Below are 11,836 nucleotides of genomic sequence, written 5' to 3'. Positions count from 1 at the left end.
AATGCTAATGCTACACATGTTGCTGCACCTCCTACTATTAATGGTAAAATAATTGGTGTTAGCAATGTTTCCACTCCTAATGCAAAGCGCGAGAAACTGCCTGAAACTGCTAAAACTGCTTGAAGCGCTCGTGATAAACTGCTGAAATTTTTTCCAACATTGGGGATGATGATCCCATTGCTTTAGATTATAATGGTTTGAATTTTGATGATTGCCACATCTCTGAAGTTATAAAGTTCTTGCAAAAACTTGCTAAAAGTCCTAATGCTAGTGCTATAAATTTGGCTTTCACGCAACATATTACAAATGCTCTCATAAAAGCTAGAGAAGAGAAACTAGAGCGCGAAGCCTCTATTCCTAGAAAGCTAGAGGATGGTTGGGAGCCCATCATTAAGATGAAGGTTAAAGATTTTGATTGTAATGTTTTATGTGATCTTGGTGCAAGTATTTCCGTTATGCCTAAGAAAATTTATAATATGCTTGACTTGCCACCATTTGAAAAATTGTTATTTGGATGTTAATCTTGCTGATCATTCTACAAAGAAACCTTTGGGGAAAGTTGATAATGTTCGCATTACCGTTAACAATAACCTTGTCCCCGTTGATTTTGTTGTCTTGGATATTGAATGCAATGCATCTTGTCCCATTATATTGGGAAGACCTTTTCTTCGAACTGTTGGTGCTATCATTGATATGAAGGAAGGTAATATAAAATATCAATTTCCTCTCAAGAAAGGTATGGAACACTTCCCTAGAAAGAGAATGAAGTTACCTTTTGATTCTATTATTAGAACAAATTATGATGTTGACACTTCGTCTCTTGATAATACTTGATACACACTTTCTGCGCCTAGCTGAAAGGCGTTAAAGAAAAGCGCTTATGGGAGACAACCCATGGTTTTTACTACAGTACTTTGTTTTTATTTTGTGTCTTGGAAGTTGTTTACTACTGTAGCAACCTCTCCTTATCTTAGTTTAGTGTTTTGTTGTGCCAAGTAAAGTCGTTGATAGTAAAGTTCATACTAGATTTGGATTACTGCGCAGAAACAGATTTCTTTGCTGTCACGAATCTGGGCTGTTTTCTCTGTAGGTAACACAGAAAATTATGCCAATTTACGTGAGTGATCCTCAGATATGTACACAACTTTCATTCAATTTGAGCATTTTCATTTGAGCAAGTCTGGTGCCTCGATAAAATTCGTCAATACGAACTGTTCTGTTTTGACAGATTCTGCCTTTTATTTCGCATTGCCTCTTTTGCTATGTTGGATGAATTTCTTTGATCCATTAATGTCCAGTAGCTTTATGCAATGTCCAGAAGTGTTAAGAATGATTGTGTCACCTCTGAATATGTTAATTTTTATTGTCCACTAATCCTCTAATGAGTTGTTCTAAGTTTGGTGTGGAGGAAGTTTTCAAGGATCAAGAGAGGAGTATGATGCAACATGATCAAGGAGAGTGAAAGCTCTAAGCTTGGGGATGCCCCGGTGGTTCACCCCTGCATATATCAAGAAGACTCAAGCGTCTAAGCTTGGGGATGCCCAAGGCATCCCCTTCTTCATCGACAACATTATCAGGTTCCTCCCCTGAAACTATATTTTTATTCCATCACATCTTATGTGCTTTGCTTGGAGCGTCGGTTTGTTTTTGTTTTTGTTTTGTTTGAATAAAATGGATCCTAGCATTCACTTTGTGGGAGAGAGACACGCTCCGCTGTAGCATATGGACAAGTATGTCCTTAGGCTCTACTCATAGTATTCATGGCGAAGTTTCTTCTTCGTTAAATTGTTATATGGTTGGAATTGGAAAATGATACATGTAGTAAATTGCTATAATGTCTTGGATAATGTGATACTTGGCAATTGTTGTGCTCATGTTTAAACTTTTGCATCATATACTTTGCACCCATTAATGAAGAAATACATAGAGCATGCTAAAATTTGGTTTGCATATTTGGTCTCTCTAAGGTCTAGATAATTTCTAGTATTGAGTTTGAACAACAAGGAAGACGGTGTAGAGTCTTATAATGTTTACAATATGTCTTTTATGTGAGTTTTGCTGAACTGGTTCATCCTTGTGTTTGTTTCAAATAAGCCTTGCTAGCCTAAACCTTGTATCGAGAGGGAATACTTCTCATGCATCCAAAATACTTGAGCCAACCACTATGCCATTTGTGTCCACCATACCTACCTACTACATGGTATTTTCTGCCATTCCAAAGTAAATTGCTTGAGTGCTACCTTTAAAATTCCATCATTCACCTTTGCAATATATAGCTCATGGGACAAATAGCTTAAAAACTATTGTGGTATTGAATATGTACTTATGCACTTTATCTCTTATTAAGTTGCTTGTTGTGCGATAACCATGTTCACTGGGGACGCCATCAACTACTCTTTGTTGAATTTCATGTGAGTTGCTATGCATGTTCGTCTTGTCTGAAGTAAGAGAGATCTACCACCTTATGGTTAAGCATGCATATTGTTAGAGAAGAACATTGGGCCGCTAACTAAAGCCATGATTCATGGTGGAAGTTTCAGTTTTGGACATATATCCTCAATCTCATATGAGAAAATTACTAATTGTTGTTACATGCTTATGCATAAAAGAGGAGTCCATTATCTGTTGTCTATGTTGTCCCGGTATGGATGTCTAAGTTGAGAATAATCAATAGCGAGAAATCCAATGCGAGCTTTCTCCTTAGACCTTTGTACAGGCGGCATAGAGGTACCCCTTTGTGACACTTGGTTAAAACATGTGCATTGCGATGATCCGGTAGTCCAAGCTAATTAGGACAAGGTGCGGGCACTATTAGTATACTATGCATGAGGCTTGCAACTTGTAAGATATAATTTACATGATACATATGCTTTATTACTACCGTTGACAAAATTGTTTCATGTTTCCAAAATCAAAGCTCTAGCACAAATATAGCAATCGATGCTTTTCCTCTATGGAGGACCATTCTTTTACTTTCAATGTTGAGTCAGTTCACCTATTTCTCTCCACCTCAAGAAGCAAACACTTGTGTGAACTGTGCATTGATTCCTACATACTTGCATATTGCACTTATTATACTACTCTATGTTGACAATATCCATGAGATATACATGTTATAAGTTGAAAGCAACCGCTGAAACTTAGTCTTCCTTTGTGTTGCTTCAATGCCTTTACTTTGAATTATTGCTTTATGAGTTAACTCTTATGCAAGACTTATTGATGCTTGTCTTGAAGTACTATTCATGAAAAGTCTTTGCTTTATGATTCACTTGTTTACTCATGTCATATACATTGTTTTGATCGCTGCATTCGCTACATATGCTTTACAAATAGTATGATCAAGGTTATGATGGCATGTCACTCCAGAAATTATCTTTGTTATCGTTTTACCTGCTCGGGACGAGCAGAACTAAGCTTGGGGATGCTGATACGTCTCCGACGTATCGATAATTTCTTATGTTCCATGCCACATTATTGATGTTATCTACATGTTTTATGCACACTTTATGTCATATTCGTGCATTTTCTGGAACTAACCTATTAACAAGATGCCGAAGTGCCAGTTGCTGTTTTCTGCTGTTTTTGGTTTCAGAAATCCTAGTAACGAAATATTCTCGGAATTGGACGAAATCAACGCCCAGGGTCCTATTTTGCCACGAAGCTTCCAGAAGACCGAAGAGGAGACGAAGTGGGGCCACGAGGTGGCCACACCCTAGGGCGGCGCGGCCTGGCCCCTGGCCGTGCGGCCCTGTGGTGTGGGCCCCTCGTGCCGCCTCCTGACCTGCCCTTCCGCCTACTTAAAGCCTCCGTCGCGAAACCCCCAGTACCGAGAGCCACGATACGGAAAACCTTCCAGAGACGCCGCCGCCGCCAATCCCATCTCGGGGGATTCAGGAGATCGCCCCCGGCACCCTGCCGGAGAGGGGAATCATCTCCCGGAGGACTCTACGCCGCCATGGTCGCCTCCGGAGTGATGTGTGAGTAGTCTACCCCTGGACTATGGGTCCATAGCAGTAGCTAGATGGTTGTCTTCTCCCCATTGTGCTTCATTGTCGGATCTTGTGAGCTGCCTAACATGATCAAGATCATCTATCTGTAATTCTATATGTTGCGTTTGTTGGGATCCGATGAATAGAGAATACTTGTTATGTTGATTATCAAAGTTATGTCTATGTGTTGTTTATGATCTTGCATGCTCTCCGTTACTAGTAGATGCTCTGGCCAAGTAGATGCTTGTAACTCCAAGAGGGAGTATTTATGCTCGATAGTGGGTTCATGTCTCCGTGAATCTGGGGAAGTGACAGAAATCTCTAAGATTATGGATGTGCTGTTGCCACTAGGGATAAAACATTAGTGCTATGTTCGAGGATATAGTCACTGATTACATTACGCGCAATACTTAATGCAATTGTCTGTTGTTAGCAACTTAATACTGGAGGGGGTTCGGATGATAACCTGAAGGTGGACTTTTTAGGCATAGATGCATGCTGGATAGCGGTCTATGTACTTTGTCGTAATGCCCAATTAAATCTCACAATACTCATCATAATATGTATGTGCATGGTCATGCCCTCTTTATTTGTCAATTGCTCAACTGTAATTTGTTCACCCAACATGCTGTTTATCTTATGGGAGAGACACCTCTAGTGAACTGTGGACCCCGGTCCAATTCTCTATACTGAAATACAATCTACTGCAATACTGTTCTACTGTTTTCTGCAAACAATCATCATCCACACTATACATCTAATCCTTTGTTACAGCAAGCCGGTGAGATTGACAACCTCACTGTTTCGTTGGGGCAAAGTACTTTGGTTGTGTTGTGCAGGTTCCACGTTGGGGCCGGAATCCCTGGTGTTGCGCCGCACTACATCCCGCCGCCATCAACCTTCAACGTGCTTCTTGGCTCCTACGTACTGGTTCGATAAACCTTGGTTTCATACTGAGGGAAAACTTGCCGATGTACGCATCACACCTTCCTCTTGGGGTTCCCAACGGACGCGTGTTGTACGCGTATCATGCACACACTGCACATGATAGCGAATAAACAAAACACATATTTGGACCCCTTTGGCCAGCAAGGGCATGTTTGGTTCCTAGCCACAATTTGTCAAGAAGCCAAAATTTGGCAGCCATGCATATAGTTTATTTGGCATGTGTTTGGTTTTTGCCACAATTTGGCTTATCATACTTCATTGCATGTATATATGGTCCATTTGTCATAGACTCAACTTTTTTTTACAAAGTTTTGACAAAGTTTGGCTTTAATATTTTAAGCCACAATTTGGTGGCTAGCCATACTAGCTTTTTTTTTGTTGCTAACCACACTTTGGCTTTGGAAAAATGTGGCTACCAAACATGGGTCCTAATAAAAAGAAAACAACACACTAAGGTGTGGTAAACTAAAAATCCCTACTTTGCAAAGTTGCATATGTGCAAAAGGGGGGCAATGCATGCATTATTCAGAAGTTGACTGTGGTTTTCGTAGTGTAACCAATTAATTAAGCTTACATATGGGAAGAGGCTAGCGAGGCGAACTCAAGCAGCTATGGTTCCAATGTTGTCAAGTTTGAAGTGGACACTGCATGAAGCTTGCTCAAATTAATGGGTAGAAAGCCAAAAGTAGTCCATATTTATTCTATATGTGTGTGAATAATAACTCTTCACCCCAAACCTCTATGTATGATAGGGTTTTATATTTTTTACTTGTTAGTAGTAAGTACATGTCATGTGATGGCTCCATGCACATGTTTCACAACTTTTTTTTTTGATTTGTTTCTACCTCATTTGGTTGGTTTCAAATTTTCTCAAACTTCCTATATATGCGCGCAATGTTGTACTATTGGGACCCATGTTTGGGCTTTGTTTGTGGTACCATACTTGCAGGGTACCTCCAAGTATTTTATTCCCAAAAATTATAAATCTAATTAAATGGTGAACTATAAACTGATCATCTAAAGTTGGAAAATAAAATCCATATATAGCTACACATCGAGATATGTGTATAAGGTAGACAAACTGCATTGCCACACATGCCTTATATAAGTTTGTTTTTTCTAGCGGAGTGGATTCCCTAATCACCCCACGGTTGTGACATTGTCAATGTTGTCATGATAAATAACATTGCGAGACTTTCCATCTTATTCTTTTTTGTAGAAATGATTGTCCCATTATGGCAAACGTCCCCATTCGTTTTTTTCAAATTAAGTAAACGTTATAGGATGAAAATTCATTGAAGTGACAAATTTTCTAGATTTCTAACTATTTTAGCTCATTCAAACAAGTTTGCAATAGGACGACCTGTTGTCCAGTGACAATTTTAGAGTACAATTTGATCAACATCACAAAAAAGTGCTTTTAAGGCTCGTAAGTAGTATCATACATGCCATGTTGGCAAAAATCTAATGTGTCACATCAATTATCAGGTGAGAGATGAGAGTAGTATTATAACACATAAACCTAGAAAACTTAGAAAACTTCATGACAAATCTTTACTATTAAACGGGAATAGGTGGTGTCCGTACGTAATAAAACCTTTTGGTACGTCAAAAAAAACCGTGCCTATACAATCCCACGAGCGCCCCAGCAGGAAAAACAAAGAAAAACCGGACCGCCAACCAGCGAACCAAAGGTCTCACGATCCGATACCGCGAGCGCTACATCTTGTGCTATTAGCAAGGTGGAATCGATCAGGCTATGTGGGCCACCAAAATCTAAATTGGAAGGCCCATAATACATAGCTGACCGTGTCCAACATAAAAAAACTTACCGTCTCCTGATCGAACACAACTGACCAAGTTCGACCAGGAGCACATCGTTCTTCAGGCATCTTGTGCTATTAGCAAGGTGGAATCGATCAGGCTATGTGGGCCACCAAAATCTAAATTGGAAGGCCCATAATACATAGCTGACCGTGTCCAACATAAAAAAACTTACCGTCTCCTGATCGAACACAACTGACCAAGTTCGACCAGGAGCACATCGTTCTTCCGGTCCTCCTATATAAACATACAGAATAAGCAACACACACCACCACAAGTTCTGACTACTCAACACGATTTCCCCCTGTGTGCTCAAAATTGATTTCACCCTCCTTCCTCGAAATTGCTGTTCGCCGGAAGTCCAACTGTCAAACCACCCATCCTCCACGCTTGCTCTGTTCACCGGAAGTCCAACTGTCAAACCACCCATCCTCCACGCTTGCTACCAATTTGCCAGGCATCTGTCAAAAGGTAACAATACTGTGACATATGTTCAACCATATATATGAAATCTACTGTCACATATGTTCGTTCATCAATTCCCGTAGCCTGTAGCCTGTAGCCTGTAGTTGGTATTGGTGCCCCTGATCCCTGTAGCCTGTAGGACTAATTTGAAGATGAAATAAACCAGAAAAATTCATACCTTCAAGGAGCAAACTACTTTGCTCAATCGAGACATCTGTCATTTGAATATCAGACTATGCCAATGTAATATGTAGAAAACCAAAAAAAAACCTGCAAAGAATTCATATTTGGGGGGTTATGCCCTCTCCACCGTGCACCAAATAGCAAGTAGATGAGATGTACTACTTTTCAAGTTTCGATATAGGTTGAATATGAACTGAGATGAAATTCGAATAGGATATAGGTTGAATATGAACTGAGATGAAAATTCCAATAGTGTACTGATCAGAACTTAAACCATGACAAGCATTACAGAATGCCAAGAAAAGTTTAGGAGTGTGCTTACTTAGGTTTACCCTGTCAAGTTCTATCATCCTGGATAGCAACTGCCATAGATTTATTGCAACAAGAGATAGTACATGCTCTAATTAGCTTCACAAAATACTTACTGTACAAATCTCATGCAGGCAAGCCATTTTTGCTGCAATCTAAAATCATGGATGCAAAGGAACAAAGACGGAAAAAAGATAGAGAGCGGCATGCACGTATGACAGATGAAGAAAAGCAGGAAAAACTGAAAAAACGCCGTGAAGCCTATCAGCAAAACAAAAAAAAATAAAGAGGCCAACAAGTGCAACATGACAAGCAAAGAATCAATTGCGATGGTCAACCCGGCATATATCGCAACACAGCAGGAAGGTGGTACATCTACCTTAAATGTGAGACAAAGAAATCATGTGACACCGGGAGAACGACAAACATTGCTACATCGTCGAAGCGAAGAGTTCTCGGCAAAGCAGAGGAAAACTAAATCAGTATCATCACAACAAGACACCGCGGTGATAAATAGCCACAGCGCTAGCATAGAACCCTTACAACAACCACAAGTTATGATTAACGGTAATATTTCAAATTTCATACAATACATATACATTCAAAAAACATGTGTCTATTTATAAAACTAACAAACTTTCATGGAAAGGCATATACTACCCATTGTGTCCACCCAGCAAAGACAAAGATGCCGCAGCAAAACCATTCAGCAGTGATGATGAACATGCCGAAGCTATCGATCTCATAATAACCATGATGAAAAGGAGCAACGGTGACATACAAACTCCAAAGCAGCCAGAAGTCATGATTAAAGGTAATTCTCTATTTTTTTTACAATACCCGTACATTTTCAAAAACATATATATAGTATGAACAACTAACCATCAAACAATTAAAAATATTTCAGAGTTTATAAATCAAGCAAGACGTGATAATGATAGAGCTCGGCGAAATAGTTTGACAGATGATAAAAGGAAGGAGATTAATGCACGTAGAAGAGCACTCGAGCAAAACAAGTCGGTCGATGAGAGGAACATACATAAAAGGGCTAGCAGGCAAAATAAATCCAAAGAAGAACAGCAGGAGTTGAATGCAAGACGGCGCATATCTAGGCAAAACAAAACTGAAGAGGAGAGGGTAGCATTGCTAGCTCAGCGCAGAGCAACTGCTGAAGCTAGAAGGAACACCCCATGCGCTGAATCAATCGCTATGCCGTGCCCAACTGCAGCAACTTTGCCTACAATAAACATGCATGCGAGCACATACAAATTACCCGCCAGAGAGGAAAATAATTCAGCTCCCGCTTCCCCTTCAACAAGCATGCCGGCGTATACCATTGGGACCGAGGGTAACATACACATCTTTACTACATTTTTTATTTACATCTTGGCACATTAAAGCGCCATAGTTACCGAATCCATAATGTTGTAGGAGACATGGAGAGCTTCCTAAGCAGTATCATGGACGAGGATGCCATCTCTGTTGACCTCATGGACGAGCAGTGCTATACCCGTGAAGGTATTTATGCCAACCTTTCTATCAGCCCTCTCTGTTATACGAGTTAAGATGAACATACTGATATGAAATTCTATGCATATGTAGGTTACGACGCTGATGACATGGACATTGATACACCGACACACTCATCCGGCGCGGAATCTATCGATCCTTTTGACTTTGTGTACTCGAACCTCCCAAACAGCACACACATTCTAAAGCAAGAACCGAACTGCGAACACTGCCATGCTAAGAAGTTTGAGCGTGAGACCGATGGTTTTTGTTGTCGAAACGGAACTATAAAGCTGGCTGAACCAGAGCCTATCCCGGAGCTAATGAGGTTATGGTCTAGCGCAGATGCAGACTCTCGACATTTTCGGGAGAGCATACGATTCTTCAACGGCCACTTCTCATTCACAACTCTTGGCGTCAGCCTAGACAACGACTGCACAAACATGAGGTCCGGGGTGTACACATTCCGAGCTCAAGGCAAGATGTACCACAACATGCATTCATTCGGGCCGAACTCTCGCCCGGAACATCTACAACTCTACTTCTACGACGATGATCCAAGTCTGGTACATCGCAAGGAAGCCACCAAAGACCTGGACCAAGAGGTCGTGCGGAAGGTAGTGGACATACTAAAAGGAAACCCCTACTCTGAGAAGTTCAGGAGTTTGGGCGCCCACAAGGACAACCTCCAGGACTACCATATAGAACTGAATACCGACAAGAAGCTAGACCAACGGAGACTAGCTGAAGACCCGTGCGTTGCTACGGTCTTCTAAAAAATTTCTAGCACAACACCGACGCCCTCTCACTTCTCTCCAACGTGGTTCTCCCATCAACTCGTGCTGCATCACCTCGCCAACACACCACGGAGCACGACAATGGTGTGTCGCCCTTAACGAGATCCTACTTGACTATCCCCTTATCGGACATCCCCCACACGAATGAACTTGAGAACGGTCATGATCTTCACGGCAAGTATGTTAGAGGGCCGACCGTGTGAACGCTCGTGGTGGGTGTGAGCTGTGAGCATGTCGAGTATGGCGTCCAAAGCGACCTCCTTGCAAAAGACTTTGTTGCATCGAACAAGATGCAAAATAGAGATATTAAAAATAGCGATTTCCGGGCAACTGAAGACGGTCGAACATACCAGTGGGTTTTTATCTTCCAATTAGTAGGCTTTGCCGCATCAATTTGCATAGAGTAGCCGTCGCCTCTAAGTGGATCAATCTGATTAAGAACATTCAACAGGTTGTGTACGCCGGACGACGACGTGAATACGTGCTGGCGGTGACACGGCCGGACTTGCATGCATCCGTCTGTAGCGCCATGGGCATTGAAATAGAACATCAACATTCCACTGATCGATTCTCCCTTGGTAGTTAGCTTAGCATCGAGTTCTTTGCCAGGAGCATATAAACGATTAAATCAGCTAGCAAGCCAGCTTCATTAGTGAGGAACAGATCGACCAGGATATAGGTTGAATATGAACTGAGATGAAATTCGAATAGGATATAGGTTGAATATGAACTGAGATGAAAATTCCATTAGTGTACTGATCAGAACTTAAACCATGACAAGCATTACAGAATGCCAAGAAAAGTTTAGGAGTGTGCTTACTTAGGTTTACCCTGTCAAGTTCTATCATCCTGGATAGCAACTGCCATAGATTTATTGCAACAAGAGATAGTACATGCTCTAATTAGCTTCACAAAATACTTACTGTACAAATCTCATGCAGGCAAGCCATTTTTGCTGCAATCTAAAATCATGGATGCAAAGGAACAAAGACGGAAAAAAGATAGAGAGCGGCATGCACGTATGACAGATGAAGAAAAGCAGGAAAAACTGAAAAAACGCCGTGAAGCCTATCAGCAAAACAAAAAAAATAAAGAGGCCAACAAGTGCAACATGACAAGCAAAGAATCAATTGCGATGGTCAACCCGGCATATATCGCAACACAGCAGGAAGGTGGTACATCTACCTTAAATGTGAGACAAAGAAATCATGTGACACCGGGAGAACGACAAACATTGCTACATCGTCGAAGCGAAGAGTTCTCGGCAAAGCAGAGGAAAACTAAATCAGTATCATCACAACAAGACACCGCGGTGACAAATAGCCACAGCGCTAGCATAGAACCCTTACAACAACCACAAGTTTAGGAGTGTGCTTACTTAGGTTTACCCTGTCAAGTTCTATCATCCTGGATAGCAACTGCCATAGATTTATTGCAACAAGAGATAGTACATGCTCTAATTAGCTTCACAAAATACTTACTGTACAAATCTCATGCAGGCAAGCCATTTTTGCTGCAATCTAAAATCATGGATGCAAAGGAACAAAGACGGAAAAAAGATAGAGAGCGGCATGCACGTATGACAGATGAAGAAAAGCAGGAAAAACTGAAAAAACGCCGTGAAGCCTATCAGCAAAACAAAAAAAATAAAGAGGCCAACAAGTGCAACATGACAAGCAAAGAATCAATTGCGATGGTCAACCCGGCATATATCGCAACACAGCAGGAAGGTGGTACATCTACCTTAAATGTGAGACAAAGAAATCATGTGACACCGGGAGAACGACAAACATTGCTACATCGTCGAAGCGA

At 41.1% G+C, this 11,836-nt stretch overlaps 1 long non-coding RNA gene across 1 annotated transcript; it reads right to left on the bottom strand.

The window, feature by feature from the left end:
• Positions 1-6,622: 6,622 nt before the first annotated feature.
• Positions 6,623-9,951, bottom strand: LOC127333526 (uncharacterized). The gene is made up of 2 exons (XR_007871266.2): positions 7,405-9,951; positions 6,623-7,222 (listed from the first exon to the last, which is right to left on the bottom strand). It is a non-coding gene; the product is annotated as an uncharacterized lncRNA (long non-coding RNA).
• Between the last annotated feature and the right edge of the window lie 1,885 nt (positions 9,952-11,836).

This window comes from Lolium perenne, chromosome 2 (genome assembly GCF_019359855.2).
Source record: "Lolium perenne isolate Kyuss_39 chromosome 2, Kyuss_2.0, whole genome shotgun sequence".
NCBI lineage: Eukaryota > Viridiplantae > Streptophyta > Magnoliopsida > Poales > Poaceae > Lolium > Lolium perenne.
Note: the sequence above shows the minus strand (reverse complement) of the source record. Positions and strands in the feature narration are given on the sequence as shown.